This window comes from Petromyzon marinus, chromosome 67 (genome assembly GCF_048934315.1).
Source record: "Petromyzon marinus isolate PM22_M1 ecotype Great Lakes invasive population chromosome 67, UKy_Petmar_22M1.pri1.0, whole genome shotgun sequence".
Taxonomy (NCBI): domain Eukaryota; kingdom Metazoa; phylum Chordata; class Hyperoartia; order Petromyzontiformes; family Petromyzontidae; genus Petromyzon; species Petromyzon marinus.
Window position 1 is genome coordinate 3,128,952 of NC_133733.1, and position 20,647 is coordinate 3,149,598.

General features: G+C 53.3%; 2 protein-coding genes across 2 annotated transcripts in view; one reads left to right on the forward strand and one right to left on the reverse strand.

The window, feature by feature from the left end:
• The window catches only part of LOC142906570 (uncharacterized), a 130,744-nt gene that overhangs the window by 35,826 nt on the left and 74,271 nt on the right, over positions 1 to 20,647 (reverse strand). The gene's annotated exons all lie outside the window — the stretch shown is intronic.
• Positions 10,560 to 20,647, forward strand: part of LOC116956711 (SLIT and NTRK-like protein 3) — a 51,328-nt gene continuing 41,240 nt past the window's right edge. The window contains exon 1 of the mRNA XM_032978481.2: positions 10,560 to 10,697. The gene's annotated coding sequence lies outside the window, so the exon portion shown is untranslated. The remainder of the gene's footprint in view (positions 10,698 to 20,647) is intronic.

The following is a 20,647-nucleotide window of genomic DNA, read 5'->3' on the forward strand; positions in this document are numbered from 1 at the left end:
CCACCACCCAACCCCCACCACCCAACCACCACCACCCACCCACCCAACCACCACCCACCACCCACCCACCACCCACCCACCCACCACCCACCCACCCCCACCCACCCCCACCCACCCCCACCCACCACCACCCACCACCCACCCACCACCACCCACCACCACCCACCCACCACCACCCAACCACCACCACCCACCCACCACCACTCAACCACCACCACCCAACCACCACCACTCAACCACCACCACCCACCCACCACCCACCCACCACCCAACCACCACCACCCACCACCCAACCACCACCACCCAACCACCACCACCCACCACCCAACCACCACCACCCAACCACCACCACCCAACCACCACCACCCACCCACCACCACCCACCCACCACCCAACCACCACCACTCAACCACCACCACCACCACCCACCGTGCCAGTTCTTACGAGGAGGGAGGATGAGGAGGAGGGATGAGGAGGAGCAATAGGAGGATGCAGTTGGAGGAAGTCGCCCTCCAGCAACAACGGAGGAGCGACGCTCACAACAACGAGCGGAGCGCCGGGTGGCTAAACACAGCAAGTTGGCACAGTAGGGGGCACAGGTGGTGCACCGGCCAGTCATCTCAGTCATCTCAGTCAGTCGACCCCATGGGACCACCTGGGTCTGTCCCGTGACCTCCTGCCAGCGGGCGTTCGAAACTTCACGTGGCCTTAACGTGCACATAGCCTGGCACAAGCGTCGTGGTGACATCACCGCCACTTAGTGACACATGGCGGTTGTTGATGTCATTCGCAATGGTGGTGGTACTGTTGGTGCAGTGGTTTCCCGTCTGTGACGAGTTGGAGTGGTGGTGGGGTGAGTAGTGTGGCGTGGTGGGTGGGGGTGGGTGGGTGATGTGGGGTGGGTGTGGGGGTGTTTGGTGGTGGTGGGGTTGGATTGGGTGGAGTGTCATCGGACCGAGCGAAATGAGCAGCATAATGAGAATATAATTTGAGTCATTTCACATTTTCGCCGGCGATTATAACATCCGGCATATCACCAGGCGATTGACAGGATTGTGGAGAAGTCATCCTTCTTCCGGTCTAAAAGAAACTAAAACAACAATTTAATTTCTATACTCTTTGGTTCTATTTGGTAAAGTCACGTAGGTATAAATAAAACAACAAAAATCACGACGTTTCGGCCACAACACAAGCAGCCTTCATCAGGTGAAGGGACCAGACTGTCTCGAAGACAGCGCTGGAGTGCGAGACAGCACGGTCCCTTCACCTGATGAAGGCCGCTTGTGTTGTGGCCGAAACGTCGTGATTTTTGTTGTTTTATTTCTTACCTACGTGGTGACTTTACCGAATAGAACCAAAGAGTATGGATCCTTGCAGTCACGAAAGCTTTAAATCTAGAAATGCCAATGTAGCAACAATGCCAATGCAGCAACAATGCCAATGCAGCAACAATGCCAATGTAGCAACAATGCCAATGCAGCAACAATGCCAATGAAGCAACAATGTCAATGTAGCAACAATGCAGCAACAATGGCAATGTAGCAACAATGCCAATGTAGCAACAATGGCAATGAAGCAACAATGCCGCAACAATGCCAATGTAGCAACAATGCCAATGCCGCAACAATGCCAATGCAGCAACAATGCCAATGTAGCAACAATGCCAATGTAGCAACAATGGCAATGAAGCAACAATGCAGCAACAATGCCAATGTAACAACAATGCCAATGTAGCAACAATGCAGCAACAATGCCAATGCCGCAACAATGCCAATGCCGCAACAATGCCAATGTAGCAACAATGCCAATGTAGCAACAATGCCAATGCCGCAACAATGCCAATGCAGCAACAATGCCAATGTAGCAACAATGCCAATGAAGCAACAATGCCAATGTAGCAACAATGCCAATGTAGCAACAATGCCAATGTAGCAACAATGCCAATGCCGCAACAATGCCAATGCAGCAACAATGCCAATGTAGCAACAATGCCAATGAAGCAACAATGCCAATGTAGCAACAATGCCAATGCCGCAACAATGCCAATGTAGCAACAATGCCAATGCCGCAACAATGCCAATGAAGCAACAATGCCAATGCAGCAACAATGCCAATGTAGCAACAATGCCAATGTAGTAACAATGCCAATATAGTAACAATGCGAATGCAGCAACAATGCCAATGTAGCAACAATGCCAATGTAGCAACAATGCCAATGTAGCGACAATGCCAATGTAGTAACAATACCAAACGCTGGGGATGCTGGGGGGGGATATTAACTCGGAAAAATAGACGAGTACCCGGCAGATATGATGGAACAACCATAAACAGTTAAGGTTTTTACCTGGTTAATATAACATCCTTCCAATGATTGCTCAATTTGTATCCATCTTCTCGGTTTAAGTTACGTCTACGTTTATAGATTTGGATGGCTTCATGAACAAACCTTTGATAGAGTAGCCCGTGGGTTTGCAGAGCACCTTGGTCTCGGGGGGAAAAAAAGACGTCGTGATTTAATTTATTTTATTTTCTACCTACGTAGAAAGCTTAAAATCTAAACTGATATTGTCTTTTTTTATTTAAAGCTTTCGTGACTGCAGGGATTCATATTCTTGGTTCTTTCGGTAAAGTCACCACGTAGAAGGGAAACAATAAAATAATACAAATATAAAACAATAAAATTCTCACGACGTTTCGACTGCAACACAAGCAATCATCATCAGGTGTGAAAACCACAGCAAGAAAATTTGAAAAAAGCGGCGTTTTTTATTTTCTTGCTGTGGTTTTCACACCTGATGATGATGATTGCTGCTTTGTGTTGCAGTCGAAACGTCGTGAGAATTTTATTGTTTAATATTTTCATTATTTTATTCTTGCTGTGGTTTTCACACCTGATGATGATGATTGCTGCTTTGTGTTGCAGTCGAAACGTCGTGAGAATTTTATTGTTTAATATTTTCATTATTTTATTGTTTCCCTTCTACGTGGTGACTTTACCGAAAGAACCAAGAATATGTTATCGTCTTCATCGTCGCCGCCGTGTGGCAACGTCTGGCGGTAGCCAAATGACTCTCGAAACGCGTGGTGGTGACGCTGATTCTGAATGTTAGAGGGGAATAACCGCGGGACCCAGAGAAAAATCCACGCGAGCACGGGGAGACAGAGAGAGACGCAGACTCCAAATATCCAGCAGTAGCAGGCATCGTCACAGGGTCGGGATCGAAACTATGATCTCCTGTATACCAGCCGAGGTAGTTAACATTTCCTAGCCACCGTGATGATGAGAGAGTTTGAGAGAGACGCAGACTCCAAATATACAGCAGCAGCAGGCATTGTCCGGTGTCCGGGATTGAACCCACGACCTCCTGTAGACCAGGCGAGGTAGTTAACATCTCCTAGCCACCGTGGAGCCCCTCTCTATCACTCTCCGTCCGCTTAATTCTCGTCGGCATTCAAAGCACCCCACCGGTGCAGGCGATTAAACATTTATGGGAGCAGTTGTCGCCGTAAAACACTCGCAAGCGCTGCAGACTGCCTGCTCATTTTGGCGAACATCTGGAACGACGCGCCCGGCGGTTTGTGTCGCCTTCCCCCCTTTCTCCCTGCGGACTCCGATTAGCGCAGTTGGCTATGTACGGTGCGAAAGAAGTTCAACATACTTACAACACTGCACCATAGACTCAACACTGCACCATAGACTCGACACTGCACCATAGACTCAACACTGCACAACAGACTCAACACTGCACAATAGACTCAACACTGCACCATAGACTCAACACTGCACCATAGACTCAACACTGCACAACAGACTCAACACTACACCATAGACTCAACACTGCACCATAGACTCAACACTGCACCACAGACTCAACACTGGGCCTCCGATTAGCACGGTTGGCTATGCACCATGCAAAAGAAGTTCAACATACATAAAGACCACAGCAGTGTTTACGATACAGTCCATAGTTTGGGTGGCATGACTCCAATCCTCCTCCTGCTGCTGCTCGTCATGAACGTACCTCTGAACGCACCGCGCTACAAATCCCGCTCACGGCCACCAACACCAGTGGCAGCTATTATCTGAACCGGTCCTGGGCCTCCCCCTAGGTCACCTCGGCCTCAAATGAGTAACCCGGTGCGGTGTGTAGTAAACATCGCCCCTGGGGAGACAAAGGCGGCCGGGCGTGGTGCTGGTAGCCAACCACCCCCTCGTGTGCCACAGTGCCGGCAGCCTTCACAGGTGCTGCTCGCTAACAGCACTTGCCCCTACAGCCTGTTAGAGGCTACACGGGGGATATTTGTCTTGTCTATGGGTCTCTAGGAGTCTCGACGGGTTTACTATGCGGCCCAGAGTTTGGGTTGCGTACACACCGTTACACTACCGTCGTGTGTCTTACACTACCGTCGTGTGTCTTACACTACCGTCGTGTGTCTTACACTACCGTCGTGTGTCTTACACTACCGTCGTGTGTCTTACACTACCGTCGTGTGTCTTACACCACCGTCGTGTGTCTTACACCACCGTTGTGTGTCTTACACCACCGTTGTGTGTCTTACACTACCGTTGTGTGTCTTACACTACCGTTGTGTGCCTTACACTACCGTTACGTGTCTTACACTACCGTTACGTGTCTTACACTACCGTTGTGTGTCTTACACTACCGCTGTGTGTCTTACACTACCGTTGTGTGTCTTACACTACCGTTGTGTGTCTTACACTACCGTTGCGTGTCTTACACTACCGTTGTGTCTTACACCACCGTTGTGTGTCTTACACTACCGTTGTGTGTCTTACACTACCGTTGTGTGTCTTACACTACCGTTGTGTGTCTTACACCACCGTTGTGTGTCTTACACCACCGTTGTGTCTTACACTACCGTTGCGTGTCTTACACTACCGTTGTGTCTTACACCACAGTTCTGTTTCTTACACTACCGTTGTGTCTTACACTACCGTTGTGTGTCTTACACTACCGTTGTGTGTCTTACACTACCGTTGTGTGTCTTACACTACCATTGTGTCTTACGCTACCGTTGTGTCTTACGCTACCGTTGTGTGTGTGTCTTACACTACCGTTGTGTGTCTTACACTACCGTTGTGTGTCTTACACTACCGTTGTGTGTCTTACACTACCGTTGCGTGTCTTACACTACCGTTGCGTGTCTTACACTACCGTTGCGTGTCTTACACTACCGTTGTGTGTCTTACACTACCGTTGTGTGTCTTACACTACCGTTGTGTGTCTTACACTACTGTTGTGTTTCTTACACTACCGTTGTGTCTTACACTACCGTTGCGTGTCTTACACTACCGTTGTGTGTCTTACACTACCGTTGTGTTTCTTACACTACCGTTGTGTGTCTTACACTACCGTTGTGTGTCTTACACCACCGTTGTGTGTCTTACACTACCGTTGCGTGTCTTACACTACCGTTGTGTGTCTTACACTACCGTTGTGTTTCTTACACTACCGTTGTGTGTCTTACACTACCGTTGTGTGTCTTACACCACCGTTGTGTGTCTTACACTACCGTTGTGTGTCTTACACTACCGTTGTGTGTCTTACACTACCGTTGTGTGTCTTACACTACCGTTGTGTGTCTTACACCACCGTTGTGTGTCTTACACCACCGTTGTGTGTCTTACACCACCGTTGTGTGTCTTACACTACCGTTGCGTGTCTTACACTACCGTTGTGTGTCTTACACTACCGCTGTGTGTCTTACACCACCGTTGTCTTACACTACCGTTGTGTGTCTTACACTACCGTTGTGTGCCTTACACTACCGTTGTGTGTCTTACACTACCGTTGTGTGTGTACTGCTACTGCTGCTGTATAGCCCTGCTAGCCGCTATACGGGGGGTGGGTGGGGGGGAGAGAAGGGATCTTTGTCTTCGTGAATGAGAGACGGCCAAGGGGCTGGTTCTGAGAATCTACGGCCCTCATTTGTGCCTGCCCACCAGGGCACGCGATCGCAAACCCAGCGCGGCCCCCTCCCGCTGCGACAGCCACCGCTGCTTGACACTGCTGCTGATAGCGATGCTGTCTGAACTGCTGTTGCTATTGCTACCGATGCTGTCGTCTCTCTACCGTCCGCCACGGCACGCGGTCACAACATTGCCTAGCCCTTACCAGCTGCGACAGCGACTGCAGCGTGACACTGCTGCTACTGCCGCTGTTGTTGTTATGAATGCTGTCGAGCTAAAGCTGCTGTTGTTATGACTGCTGCTCTCTCAACACAGAGATACATAGACTTGTATAGATACATAGAGACGGATATAGATACAGAGACACATATAGCTATTCAGGCATACATATGATACATAGAGACCCATATAGATACAGAGAAACATAGCGCTACTTAGGGACACATATGATACGTAGAAACCCATATAGATGCATACTCATATACAGTGAGGGAAAAAGGTGTTTGATCCCCTGCTGATTTTGTACGTTTGCCCACTGACAAATAAATTATCAGTCTATAATTTTAATGGTAGGTTTATTTGAACAGTGAGAGACAGAATAACAACAACAAAATCCAGAAAAACGTATGTCAAAAATGTTATCAATTGATTAGCATTTTAATGAGGGAAATAAGTAATTGACCCCTCTACAAAACATGACTTAGTACTTGGTGGCAAAACCCTTGTTGGCAATCACAGAGGTCAGACGTTTCTTGTAGTTGGCCACCAGGTTGGCACACATCTCAGGAGGGATTTTGTCCCACTCCTCTTTGCAGATCTTCTCCAAGTCATTAAGGTTTCGAGGCTGACGTTTGGCAACTCGAACCTTCGGCTCCCTCCACAGATTTTCTATGGGATTAAGGTCTGCAGACTGGCTAGGCCACTCCAAGACCTTAATGTGCTTCTTCTTGAGCCACTCCTTTGTTGCCTTGGCCGTGTGTTTTGGGTCATTGTCATGCTGGAATACACATCCACGACCCATTTTCAATGCCCTGGCTGAGGGAAGGAGGTTCTCACCCAAGATTTGGCGGTACATGGCCCCGTCCATCATCCCTTTGATGCGGTGAAGTTGTCCTGTCCCCTTAGCAGAAAAACATCCCCAAAGCATAATGTTTCCACCTCCATGTTTGACGGTGGGGATGGTGTTCTTGGGGTCATAGGCAGCATTCCTCCTCCTCCAAACACGGCGAGTTGAGTTGATGCCAAAGAGCTCCATTTTGGTCTCATCTGACCACAACACTTTCACCCAGTTGTCCTCTGAATCATTCAGATGTTCATTGGCAAACTTCAGACGGGCATGTATATGTGCTTTCTTGAGCAGGGGGACCGTGCGGGCACTGCAGGATTTCAGTCCTTCACAGCGAAGTGTGTTACCAATTGTTTTCTTGGTGACTATGGTCCCAGCTGCCTTGAGATCATTGACAAGATCCTCCCGTGTAGTTCTGGGCTGATTCCTCACCGTTCTCATGATCATTGCAACTCCACGAGTTGAGATATTGCATGGAGCCCCAGGCCGAGGGATATTGACAGTTCTTTTGTGTTTCTTCCATTTGCGAATAATCGCACAAACTGTTGTCACCTTCTCACCAAGCTGCTTGGCAATGGGCTTGTAGCCCATTTCAGCCTTGTGTAGGTCTACAATCTTGTCCCTGACATCCTTGGAGAGCTCTTTGGTCTTGGCCATGGTGGAGAGTTTGGAATCTGATTGATTGATTGCTTCTGTGGACAGGCGCCTTTTATACAGATAACACGCTGAGATTAGGAGCACTCCCTTTAAGAGTGTGCTCCTAATCTCAGCTCGTTACCTGTATAAAAGACACCTGGGAGCCAGAAATCTATGATTGAAAGGGGGTCAAATACTTATTTCTCTCATTAAAATGCAAATCAATTCATAACATTTTTGACATGCGTTTTTCTGTATTTTTTGTTTGTTATTCTGTCTCTCACTTTCAAATAAACCTACCATTAAAATTATAGACTGATCATTTCTTTGTCAGTGGGCAAACGTACAAAATCATCAGGGGATCAAATACTTTTTTCCCTCTCTGTAGACATGTCTAGTAGAGCCATATAGATACGTAGATATACATAGCGGTAAATCATCATTTAGATTGACAAACTCATTTCTTTAGAACTTCTTTTGTGTTTAATTTGTTGTCCTTCACCCGTACCTCCAATTAGCACGGTTCACTACGTACGGTGTGAAAGATATTCCACATACCGACACAGAAACCTACACTCAAAGAGAGACCCACAGACTCATACAGAGACCCGCAGACTCACACAGAGACCCGCAGACTCACACAGAGACCCACAGACTCACACAGAGACCCACAGACTCACGCAGAGACCCACAGACTCACACAGAGACCCACAGACTCACACAGAGACCCACAGACTCACACAGAGACCCACAGACTCACACAGAGACCCACAGACTCACATAGAGACCCACACACGAACACAGAGACCCAGACTCACACAGAGACCTAAACTCACACAGACCCAAACTCACACGGACACCCACAGATATCTTTCGACTCAACACTGCCCAAAGACTCGACACTGCACCGAGAAGTTCAACATACGTACATACAACATACACCCGACATACATACAAATACGTTCATAGCAGCAGCACCACTACCTCCACTATTTGGCTCCTTTGAGCCAAACATCACCAACACTTGCACCATCAAAGACCCCCCGTGTAGTCTGTATCAGACTGTAGGGGCAAGTGCTGTTAGCGAGCAGCGCCTATGAAGGCTACTGGCACTGTGGCACACGAGGGGGTGGTGAGTGGCCAGCACCACGCCCGACCGCCTTTGTCTCTCCCCCAGTGGTGGTGTTTCACACACCACACCAGGTACTCATTTGAGGCCGAGTCGACCTAGGGTACTGCCACCACCATCAACGACAACAGCAACCACTCGCCACTAAGTGGTGGTGACGTCACCATGGCGCTTGTGCCAGGCTATGTGCACGTTAAGGCAACGTGAAGCGTCAAACGCCCGCTGGCAGGAGGTCATGAAACAGACCCAGGTGCCATGGGTTGACTGACGGAGATGACTGAGACGCCTGGCTGATGCACCACCTGTGCCCCCTACTGTGCCAACTTGCTATGTTTCAGCCACCCGGCGCGCCGCTCGTTGTTGTGAGCGTCGCTCCTCCGCCCTCCGTTGTTGTTGGAGGGCGCCTGCCTCCAACTGCCCAGTAGCAGCGTCCTTCACGAGCCTCCTCCACAAAGGCCGATCTTGACACCGCTGGTACCGGCCATCGGCAAGTCCACTCAGCTCCACGTCCTCCTGTACCACATCACTCCATCTCTTCTCTAGCCTGTGCCACGCCTAATCAGATCCCTCTATGCGGCTAGACAAAAGCTGCTTGGGCATGCGGTGGCTGGGCATGCGGGCTACATGACCCAGCCAACGCAGCCTTGACTGCCGGAGGAGCTCACTGATGGGACTTTGTCCAGATATTTCGAGAATTTGTGAGCTCCTCACACAATCCAGCCTGCTTCCAATCCTGCGGAACCCGTCCAGCGGTCCAGACTGTTGTTATGATGTCACGTAGGGCAGTCTGTGCACAAACGCCACCCTCCCTCAGCATTTCGCTTGGGAGATCATCTCTGCCCGGTGCCTTTCCTGGTCTCAGACTCTGGATCGCCTTCAGTACTTCCTCAACAGACGGCACCTCAGCCAGCCGCTCACAGGGGATGACTTCTTCTTCCAATATTTGAGGCACCGCAGCCTCGGCAGGGGTCATCCCCACCATGCCCCGTAATGTTTCCCAGGCTGAGGGATTTCACCTCCCCCAGGACCTCACGAGAGAGAGAGAAGCCACACAACACCTCCCCAACGTGCCGATCACCGCAGCCATTCTGCCGCTCTGCTCGGCCGCCACCGTGATTCTTCACCGAGCACAACCCCCTCCCCTCCCCCCGTCCCCGTCCCCTTCCCCCAAACAACGCGACGCAAAACCGGGAACGTAATTGGGAGCGATTTAGATGGCGTTTTTTTTTTTTGGGACGTTGTGTTATTTTACATATCACGGCCCCCTCGCTTTTCCTACAAAAAAAAACGTGGCGAATGCGAGGGCGGCACGGACAGGACCGGACGGTGGCGGTGACACCAATGACGGCGGCGATGGCTACGACGGCGATGATTATCGATAACGGAAGGGTGAATCCGGCACAAGGCGATCGGTCGCTTTGGGCGGCGTGGGAATTGACGGAGCTGCGCTGAGAGAGAGAGGGGGGGGGACACAGCGGGGGAGAGAGCGAAGAGAGAGCGGAGTTAGAGAGAGGGGAGAGGGAAAAAAAGAGAGAGTGAAGAGAGAGTGGAGCGAGGAGAGAGAGTGGAGCGAGGAGAGAGAGTGGAGCGAGGAGAGAGAGAGTGGAGCGAGGAGAGAGAGAGTGGAGCGAGGAGAGAGAGAGTGGAGCGAGGAGAGAGAGAGTGGGGCGAGGAGAGAGAGAGAGTGGGGCGAGGAGAGAGAGAGAGTGGGGCGAGGAGAGAGAGAGAGTGGAGCGAGGAGAGAGAGAGTGGAGCGAGGAGAGAGAGAGAGTGGAGCGAGGAGAGAGAGCGGAGCGAGGAGAGAGAGCGCCGAGGAAGAGAGTGGAGCGAGAGAGCTGAGGACGGTCGTTTTAATATCGGATGAACGCACGACGCTGTCTGGACACCGGAGCCATGGAATCTCCCCCTCAAGATAAATCAACGCTTTGGCTGCAGTGAGTGAGCCGTGGTACTGTGAGTGCGTGGGTGGTGTGGTGTGTGGTGTGTGTGGGGTGTGTGTGTTGTGTCTGTGTAGTGTGTGTGGGGCGTGTGTGTGGGGCGTGTGTGTGGGGCGTGTGGATCGTGTGAAGTGTGTGGTGTGGTGTGTGTGGTGTGGTGTGTGTGTTGGTACTGTGAGTGCGTGGTGTGGTGTGTAGTGTGTGTGGGGTGTGTGTGGGGTGTGTTTGGGGTGTGTGGTGTGTCTGTGTGGTGTGTGTGGTGTGTGTCGCGTGTGGTGTGTGTGTGTAGTGTCTGTGTGATGTGTGTAGTGTCTGTGTGATGTGTGTAGTGTCTGTGTGGTGTGTGTGGTGTGTGTCGTGTGTGTTGTGTGTAGTGTGTGGTGTGTGTGTGTGTTGGTATTGTAAGTGCGTGGGTTGTGTAGTGTGTGTGGGGTGTGTGTTTAGTGTGTGTGTAGTGTGTGTATGTTGGTATTGTGAGTGCGTGGGTGGTATGGTGTATAGTGTGTGTGGCGTGTGTGTGTAGTGTGTGTGTTGGTATTGTGAGTGCGTGTGTGGTGTGTGTAGTGTGTGGGTGGTGTGTGGGTCGTGTGTATGTGGTGTGTGTGTGAAGTGTGTGGTGTGGTGTGTGTCGTGTGGTGTGGTGTGTGTAGTGTGTGGTGTGTGTAGTGTGTGTGTGTGTTAGTATTGTAAGTGCGTGGGTGGTGTGTAGTGTTTGTGAGGTGTGTGTGTTGGTATTGTGAGTGCGTGGTGTGTAGTGTGTGTGGGGTGTGTCTGTATGTGGAGTGTGTGTGGTGTGTGTGGTGTGTGGTGTGTGTGTGTGGTGTGTGTGTGGTGTGGTGTGTAGTGTGTGTGGGGTGTGTGTGGTGTGGCGTGTGTGGTGTGTCGTGTGGTGTGTGTGGTGTGTAGTGTGTGTGGGGTGTGTGTATGTGGTGTATGTGTGGTGTGTGTGGTGTGTGTGTGGTGTGTGTGGTGTGGTGTGTAGTGTGAGTGGGGTGTGTGTGTGTGTATGTGGTGTGTGTGGTGTGTGTGGTGTGGCGTGTGTGGTGTGTCGTGTGGTGTGTGTGGTGTGGTGTGTAGTGTGTGTGGGGTGTGTGTGTATGTGGTGTATGTGTGATGTGTGTGGTGTGTGTGTAGTGTGTGTGGTGTGGTGTGTAGTGTGTGTGGGGTGTGTGTGTATGGTGTGTGTGGTGTGTGGTATGGCGTGTGGCGTGTGTTGGGTGGTGTGTGACGTGTGTGGTGTGTGAGAGTTGGTGTTGTGAGTGCGGGTGGTTTACTGTGTGTGGTGTGTGAGTGGTGCTATTGTGAGTGTGTAGTGTGTGGTGTGTGTGTAGTGTGTGTAGTGTGTGTAGTGTGTGTGTCTGTCTGTGTGTCTGTCTGTGTGTCTGTCTGTCTGTGTCTGTGTGTGTCTGTGTGTGCATGGAGAGCGGTGGTGGAGCGGTTAGCGCTGTGCTACGAACCCGGCGACCCGAGTTCGATTCCCGCTCACGGCCAGCAACACCGTTGATGTATTATCAGAACCGGTCCTGGGCCTACTCCCCTAGGTCGACTCAGCCTCAAATGAGTACCTGGTGCGGTGTGAACGGTAAACATCGCCACTGGGGAGACAAAGGCGGACGGGAGTGGTGCTGGCCACCCACCCCCTCGTGTGCCACGGTGCCGGGAGCCTCCATAGGCGCTGCTCGCTAACAGCACTTGCCCCAACAGTCTGTTACAGGCTACACGGGGGATCTTTGTCTTTGTGCGTGTGTGTGTGTGCGCAATGGATACTGTAAATGTGTGTGGGGAGCGGTGGGGTAGCGGTTAGCGCTACGCTGAGCTGACAATCCGGCGACCCGAGTTCGATTCCCGCTCTCGGCCAACGACGGTGACGTTCATCTGAACCCGGTCCTGGGACCCCTCTAGGTCGACTCAGCTTCAAATCAGTACCCAGTGCCATTGTGCGGTCACGCGGTTTAAATTTGCGCTGTCTTATTGCTATGCCCCGTGTGTGTGTGTGTGCGTTGAACTTCTGTTGCACCGTACGTAGCCAACCGCACTAAACGGAGGTGCGGATTGTTGAGTCAATTGGCAGTGTTGAGTCTACGGTGCAGTGTTGAGTCTGTGGTGCAATGTTGAGTCTATGGGCAGTGTTGAGTCTATGGTGCAGTACTGAGTCTATGGTGCAGTGTTGAGTCTGTGGTGCAGTGTTGAGTCTGTGGTGCAGTGTTGAGTCTATGGTGCAGTGTTGAGTCTGTGGTGCAGTGTTGAGTCTGTGGTGCAGTGTTGAGTCTATGGTGCAGTGTTGAGTCTATGGTGCAGTGTTGAGTCTATGGTGCAGTAATGAGTCTATGGTGCAGTGTTGAGTCTATGGTGCAGTGTTGAGTCTATGGTGCAGTACTGAGTCTATGGTGCAGTGTTGAGTCTATGGTGCAGTGTTGAGTCTGTGGTGCAGTGTTGAGTCTATGGTGCAGTGTTGAGTCTATGGTGCAGTGTTGAGTCTATGGTGCAGTGTTGAGTCTATGGTGCAGTGTTGAGTCTATGGTGCAGTGTTGAGTCTTTTGCACCGTACATAGCCAAGTGCTAATCGGAGGTGCGGGTGATGACCATAACGTGGTTGAGCGTGGTGGTGGTGGTGAGCGTGGTGGTGGTGGTGGTGAGCGTGGTGGTGGCGGTGAGCGTGGTGGTGGTGGTGGTGAGCGTGGTGGTGGTGGTGGTGAGCGTGGTGGTGGTGAGCGTGGTGGTGGTGGTGAGCGTGGTGGTGGTGAGCGTGGTGGTGAGCGTGGCGGTGAGCATCTCGCGCTGCGCATGGAGGATGCGACAGGGGGATCTAACCGAATCGATGAACCCTGGGGTGACCAGGAATCCACATCAATGGGGCTTTAATGGCCATCATTTCAGTATCGATCTCTGTGACCCGGTGTAGCTCGTCACGCGCGAACTCCTGTCATCCTCGCAGCAGCAGCAGCAGCAGTAGTAGCAGCAGTAGTAGCAGCAGCAGTAGCAGCAGTAGTAGTAGCAGCCACAGAAGCAGCCACAGTAGCAGCAGTAGTGGCTGCAGTGGCAGCAGTAGTAACAGTAGCAGCAGCAACAGTAGTAGTAGCAGCAGTAGCAGCAGTAACAGCAGCAGTAGTGGCTGCAGTGGCAGCAGTAGCAGCAGCAACAGTAACCACAGTAGCAGCAGTAGTGGCTGCAGTGGCAGTAGTAGTAGTAGCAGTAGTAGCAGCAGCAGCAGTAGTAGTAGCAGTAGCCACAGCAGTAGTAGTAGCAGCAGCAGTAGCTACAGTAGCAGCAGCAACAGTAGCAGCAGTAGCAGCAGCAGTAGCAGCAGTAGCAGCAGCAGTAGCCACAGTAGCAGCAGTAGCCACAGTAGCAGCAGCAGCAACAGCAGTAGCAGCAGCAACAGCAGCAGCAGTGGCTGCAGTGGCAGCAGCTTTGCATTTGTGTACCACGAACACCGCCCTGGCTAAGAGACGATGTAAAGAGTCCACTCAGCTAGCCCCGAGTGGGCTTCACGAATATCGTGGGGGACGCTGCCGGTGCATACGGTGAGGGTGGCGTCGGCGTCGGCCCTTCGTAGCCTCCACACACACACACACACCCCAAAAAAAATGCTCCTCCCCACCGTCCCATTATCCTCTTGCTGCTGGGGCACAAGCGAAGAGGATGGACGCCACGCTACGGGGCGAAGCCCGGCTTGCCAACTTGATGGGCCGTCGCTGTTGAATGGACACGCTCGCAACGAGCACTGCTCGGACGGGAAGACGTCGGGTGTCAATGCCCCAAGGTGGCTTGGAAGATGTTGACTACCTCGCCCGGTAACGTCGATCCCGACCCTTGCCCGGAGGCTGTTGCCACGGAGATGTTGACTACCTCGCCTGGTAACGCAGGAGGTCGTGGGTTCGATCCCGACCCTTGCCCGGAGGCTGTTGCCACGGAGATGTTGACTACCTCGCCTGGTAACGCAGGAGGTCGTGGATTCGATCCCGACCCTTGCCTGGAGGCTGTTGACACAGAGATGTTGACTGCCTCGCCCGGTAACGCAGGAGGTCATGGGTTCGATCCCGACCCTTGCCTGGAGGCTGTTGACACGGAGATATTGACTGCCTCGCCCGGTAACGCAGGAGGTCATGGGTTCGATTCTGACCCTTGCCTGGAGGCTGTTGACACGGAGATGTTGACTGCCTCGCCCGGTAACGCAGGAGGTCATGGGTTCGATCCTGACCCTTGCCTGGAGGCTGTTGACACGGAGATGTTGACTGCCTCGCCTGGTAACGCAGGAGGTCGTGGGTTCGATCTTGACCCTTGCCGGAGGCTGTTGTCACGGAGATGTTGACTACCTCGCCTGGTAACGCAGGAGGTCGTGGGTTCGATCCCAACCCTTGCCCGGAGGCTGTTGCCACGGAGATATTGACTGCCTCGCCTGGTAACGCAGGAGGTCATGGGTTCGATCCTGACCCTTGCCTGGAGGCTGTTGACACGGAGATGTTGACTACCTCGCCCGGTACGCAGGAGGTCGTGGGTTCGATCCTGACCCTTGCCCGGAGGCTGTTGCCACGGAGATGTTGACTACCTCGCCCGGTACGCAGGAGGTCGTGGGTTCGATTCCGACCGTTGCCCGGAGGCTGTTGCCACGGAGATGTTGACTGCCTCGCCCGGTAACGCAGGAGGTCGTGGATTCGATCCTGACCCTTGCCGGAGGCTGTTGCCACGGAGATGTTGACTACCTCACCAGATACGCAGGAGGTCGTGGGTTCGATCCGACCCTTGCCGGAGGCTGTTGCCACGGAGATGTTGACTACCTCACCAGGTACGCAGGAGGTCGTGGGTTCGATCCCGACCCTTGCCTGGAGGCTGTTGCCATGGAGATGTTAACTACCTCGCCCGGTACGCAGGAGGTCGAGGGTTCGATCCCGACAAAAATCAGATCTAAAGAAATGAGTGTCAATCGAGACAATGGCGATGATTTTTTTAATTAAAAAGAAAAACATGCGTCCAGCCTCTGTATGGAAAGCTCGGCTTTTAATTGATTTACCTCTCTCGTCAAGTCACGGTTGCCGAGAAACTGACCCCAAAAGGTCCCCCGAAACACTTCGAAGATGCCAGCAGCCGACAGCACCGGACTACTAAACCCTAAACCATTTGTTTATTATCTCACCCGACCGGAGTGCTGCGTAGCGATTTCTCAGAAGCGACCCTCCGGCCATCACAAACGACGGCTCAACGGCGTGGCGGATTGTCACCACCGTCGCGTGGAAATGCAAAGCAGTGTGCAAAAATTAATCTCGTGAAATGAGTGGCGACGTTGATTCCAAGTGTGGACGGGGAAGAAGCGGAGGGATCACGGGGAGGGAGAGAGAGAGACGCAGACTCCAAATATACAGCAGCAGCAGCAGGCGCCGGCAAGGGAGGGATCGAACCCACAACCCCCTGCGTACCAGGCGAGGTAGTTCACATCTCCCTAGCCACCGTGATGATGATGAGAGAGACGCGGACTCCAAATATACAGCAGCAGGCGTCGTCAGGATCAGGATCGAACCCACGACCTCCTGCGTACCAGGCGAGGAAGTTAACATCTCCTAGCCACCGTGATGATGATGATGAGCGTGAGAGAGATGCAGACTAATTATACAGCAGCAGGCATTTGTCAGGATCAGGACTGAACCCACGATGTCCTGCGTACCAGGCGAGGGAGTTAACATCTCCCTCGCCACCGTAGAAGAGCGACGGTGCGCGCGCAAAGACAAAGCTCCCCCGTGTGGCCTCTAACAGGCTGTAGGGGCAAGTGCTGTGAGTAGCGAGTAGCAGCAGCACCTGTGAAGGTAGACACAGACAAAGATCCCCCGTGTAGCCTCTAACAGACTGTAGGGGCAAGTGCTGTGAGTAGCGAGTAGCAGCAGCACCTGTGAAGGTAGACACAGACAAAGATCCCCCGTGTAGCCTCTAACAGACTGTTGGGGCAAGTGCTGTGAGTAGCGAGCAGCGCCTACGAAGGCCGACACGGCACACGACGGGGATGGGTGGCCAACCCCCACGCACACTAGCCGCCTTTGTCTCCACCGGTGGCGATTTCTACACACGGCACCAGGTACTCATTTGAGGCTGAGTCGACCTAGGAGAGAGAGAGAGCCCACGACCCGTTCAGACAACCATCACTGGTGTTGGCCGTGAGCGGGAATCGAACTCGAGGCGGCCGGGTTCGTAGCGCTACACCACCGCTGCACCACCGCCACACCACCGCCGCACCACCGCCGCACCACCGCCACACCACCGCCACACCACCGTTACACCACCACTACACCACTGCCACACCACCTCTACACCACCGCCACACCACCGCTACACCACCGCTACACCACCGCTGCACCACCGCTACACCACCGCCACACCACCGCTACACCACCGCTGCACCACCGCTACACCACCGTTACACCACGTCTGGGGGAAACTTGAGCAGGTGATGGGACGCACCACCGGCAAAACGCCGACGGACGAGATTCGGGCCGCCGAGTGAGGGTGGGCGTCAACCGCTGTGCCAGGCTAGGTGCAGGAGGTCACGGCACAGAACCAGCAGGTGCCATGGGTTGACTGCTGTGCCAGGCTAGGTGCAGGTCACGGGACAGACCCAGCAGGTGCCATGGGTTGACTGCTGTGCCAGGCTAGGTGCAGGAGGAGGTCACGTGACAGACCCAGCAGGTGCCATGGTATGACTGCTGTGCCAGGCTAGGTGCAGGAGGTCACGGGATAGAACCAGCAGGTGCCATGGGTTGACTGCTGTGCCAGGCTAGGTGCAGGAGGTCACGGGACAGACCCAGCAGGTGCCATGGGGTGACTGCTGTGCCAGGCTAGGTGCAGGAGGAAGAGGTCACGGGATAGAACCAGCAGGTGCCGTGGGTTGACTGCTGTGCCAGGCTAGGTGCAGGAGGAAGAGGTCACGGGATAGAACCAGCAGGTGCCGTGGGATGACTGCTGTGCCAGGCTAGGTGCAGGTCACGGGACAGACCCAGCAGGTGCCATGGGTTGACTGCTGTGCCAGGCTAGGTGCAGGAGGAGGTCATGGGACAGACCCAGCAGGTGCCATGGGTTGACTGCTGTGCCAGGCTAGGTGCATGTCACGGGACAGACCCAGCAGGTGCCATGGGTCGCCCGACTGAGATGAGACTGGCTGATGCCACCACCTGCGCCCCCTCACTGTGCCAACTCGCTGTGGTTTATCCGCCCGGCGCTCCTCCGCTCTCCTTTGGGTGTTGCTGGAGGGCGACTGCCTCACAACTGCCCAGTAGCAGCGTCTTGACGCACCACCAAAAGACAAAGCTCCCCCGTGTAGCCTCTAGCAGACTGTAGGGGCAAGTGCTGTGAGTAGCGAGTAGCAGCAGCGCCTGTGAAGGTATACACAGACAAAGATCCCCCGTGTAGCCTCTAACAGACTGTAGGGGCAAGTGCTGTGAGTAGCGAGTAGCAGCAGCGCCTAGCGCCTATGAAGGTAGACAAAGACAAAGATCCCCCGTGTAGACTCTCAGGCTGTAGGGGCAAGTGCTGTTGGCGAGCAGCACCTGTGAAGGCTACTGGCACTGTGGCGCAAGAGGGGGTTGGTTGTCTACCAGCACCACGCCCGGCCGCCACCACTACCACCAACACCACCACCATCAACACCACCACCACCACCACTACTACCACCATCAACACCACCATCACCACTACTACCACCATCAACAATAACACCACTACCAGCATCAACACCAACACCACTACCAGCATCAACACCAACACCACTACCAGCATCAACACCAACACCACTACCACCATCAACTCCACCATCAACACCATCAACACCACCACCATCAACACCACCAACACCACCACCATCAACACCACCACCATCAACACCACCAACACCACCACCATCAACACCACCAACACCACCACCATCAACACCACTACCACCACCACCATCAACACCACCACCACCATCAACACAACTATCACCACCACTATCACCATCAACACCACTACCACCATCAACACCACTACCACCATCAACACCAACAACACCACCACTACCACCACCACCACCATCAACACCACCACCACTACCAACAACAACAACAACCGCCATTCGCCACTAAGTGGCAGTGACGTCACCACGACGCTTGTGCCAGGCTATGTGCACCCTGAGGCCACGTGAAGTGTCGAACGCCCGCTGGCAGGTGGTCACGGGGCAGACCCAGGTGCCACGGGTCGACTGACTGAGATGACTGGCTGATGCACCACCTGTGCACCCTACTGTGCCAACCTGCTGTGCTTTAGCCACCCGGCGCTCCGCTCGTTGTTGTGAGCGTCGCTCCTCCGCCCTCCGTTGTTGTTGGAGGGCGACTACCTCCAACTGCCCAGTAGCATCCTTCACGAGCCTCCTCCACAGAGGCCGATCTTGACACCGCTGGTACCAGTCATCGGCAAGTCCACTCAGCTCCACGTCCTCCTGCACCACATCACTCCATCTCTTCTCTAGCCCGTGCCGCGCCCGCTTAACCCCCTCAATCCGGCAGAAAAAAAGCTGTTTCGGCATGCGTTGGCTGGGCATGCGGGCTACATGACCCAGCCATCGAAGCCTTGCCCGCCGGAGGAGCTCACCGATGGGACCTTGCCCAGATCTTTCAAGGATTTGTGAGCTCCTCACACAATCCAGTCTGGTTAAACCCAGGATGGATCGTAGGCAGGCCAGCCTAAATGTTTCTAACCGGCGAAGATGTTCCATTAAGGGGGTCCATGTTTCGCAAGCGTAGAGAAGGGAGGGAATGACCGTGGCCGAGAAGACCTGAAGCTTAGTGCGGAGCGACAGACCAGGTAGCTTTCACACAGCGTTACGCAACCGATGAAAAGATATTGCCGCTCGACTGATTCGGAGTGAGACCTCTGATGTTAAACTGGAGCCAGTCATAAGCACACTGCCCAGGTATGGGAAACTCTCCACTCTCTCCACAACTTCCCCATCACCGATTGGGAGTTGTGGGGGTGGAGTGTCCGATGGTACAAAATGCCCAGGCAGGTGCTTATTTTGGTGGGGCTGATGGTAAGGCCCCACCTCTTAGTGGCACGCTCCAGTCTCAGCAGCAGCATCTCCAACTCCTCCTCTGAATGAGCAGCTATTACCAAATCATCAGCATACATAACGTGGTTGAGCAATAGGGAGCGCCATCCCTTGACCGCACCCGGGCATCGATCAGCCTCCCATTATATCTGTACCATATGGAGATTCCCCCGGTACAGCTATTGAAGGCTTCACGAACTACGTGGTCAAAATAGATGTTAAATAATGTGGGAGCCAGAGGACATCCCTGTCGCACCCCAAGGTGTACAGGGAATGGCTCTGACTCCCGGCCACGTAGTTTTACCCGGGCCCGCTCACCATCATGAAGGTCCTTAATGATCGTGAGCAGAGGGTCAGGTACTCCAAAAGCACGAAGAACGACCCAGAGCCCAGGCCTACTGATGGTATCATAGGCCTTGACCAGGTCAATAAAGCAGAGATGTAGGTCTTGTTGGAATTCCCTACACCTCTTCTGTAGCAGACGGACAGAAAATATGGCATCTGTGCAGGACTGCCCTTTCCTGAAACCGCATTGGGGCTCCGCAAGCCTCTCCTCAGCGTGCCTGGCAAGGCGATGCTGAATAATCCTTGCCAGGACCTTTCCTGGCACACTGAGGAGTGAGATGCCCCTGTAGTTGTTACAGTAAGTGCGGTCCCCCTTCTTAAAGAGGGGGACCACCAGGGCATCCTTCCAATCCTGCGGAACCCGTCCAGTGGTCCAGACCGTTGTTATGATGTCATATAGGGCAGTCTGTGCACAAACGCCACCCTCCCTCAGCATGTCGCTTGGGAGATCATCTCTGCCCGCTGCCTTTCCTGGTCTCAGACTCCGGATCGCCTTCAGTACTTCCTCAACAGATGGCACCTCAGCCAGCCACTCACA